Raw genomic sequence first — 1,172 nt, forward strand, 5'->3', positions numbered from 1 at the left:
CTCCTGCCTCAGCCTCCTGAGTAGCTGGGATTACAGGCATGTGCCACCATGCCCAGCTAATTTTTTGCATTTTTAGTAGAGACGGGGTTTTACCGTGCTGACCAGGATGGTCTCGATCTCTTGACCTCGTGATCCACCCGCCTCGGCCTCTCAAAGTGCTGGGATTACAGGTGTGAGCCACCGCGCCCGGCAAAGGATATGGGCAATTTATATGAGAAAGACACAAATTGCCAATAAATGTAGACAGTTCAAATCCAGTCAGAGAAATGCTAATTAAGATTACATATAGGCCGGGTGCAGTGGCTCACCCTTGTAATCCTAGTACTTTGGGAGGCTAAGGTGGGTGGATCATGAGGTCAACAGTTCGAGACCAGCCTGTTCAATATGGTGAAACCCTGTTTCTACTAAAAAATACAAAAATTAGCTGGGTGTGGTGGCGCCTCCCTGTCGTCCCAGCTACTCAGGAGGCCAAGGCAGGAGAATGGCTTGAACCTGGGAGGCAGAGGTTGCAGTGAGCTGAGATGGTGCCACTGCACTCCAGCCTGGGCAACAGAGTGAGATTCCATCTAAAAAGAAAAAAGATTTTATATGTATGTATGTATGTATGTATGTATGTATGTATGTATGTATGTGTGTGTGTGTATATATATATTTGACAAACACTTAAAAAATTATTATTGGTAAGGTTTGGGGCAACAGACGCCTTTGCATTCTGAGAATGCAAGCTGATTCACCCTCCTGTTGGCAGCTGCTGCTTAGATAAGATGTTTACAGTTGTTGTACGCTGGTTACCCAGAGTAACCAGAAAACTTCATTTCAATAAATTTATCCTATAGCAGTGTTCAGTGAATGCACAAAGATATTTTCCAGCTGTTCCCGGCAGCATTTTTTCATATGAATAGATTTATATTTTAAACAGTCAAAATGCCCATTCTATGATTATTGACTTTTAGATAAGTTATAGTACTGGTATACAATGGAAATTTTATAGGCATTAAAATAATGCCAGTCTGGGCAACATGGCAAAACCCTGTCTCTACTAAGAATAAAAAAGAAAAATTAAGGGCCGGGCGCAGTGGCTCAAGCCTGTAATCCCAGCACTTTGGGAGGCCGAGTCGGGTGGATCATGAGGTCAAGAGATCGAGACCATCCTGGTCAACATGGTGAAACCC

This window comes from Cebus imitator, unplaced genomic scaffold, assembly GCF_001604975.1.
Source record: "Cebus imitator isolate Cc_AM_T3 unplaced genomic scaffold, Cebus_imitator-1.0 Scaffold228, whole genome shotgun sequence".
NCBI lineage: Eukaryota > Metazoa > Chordata > Mammalia > Primates > Cebidae > Cebus > Cebus imitator.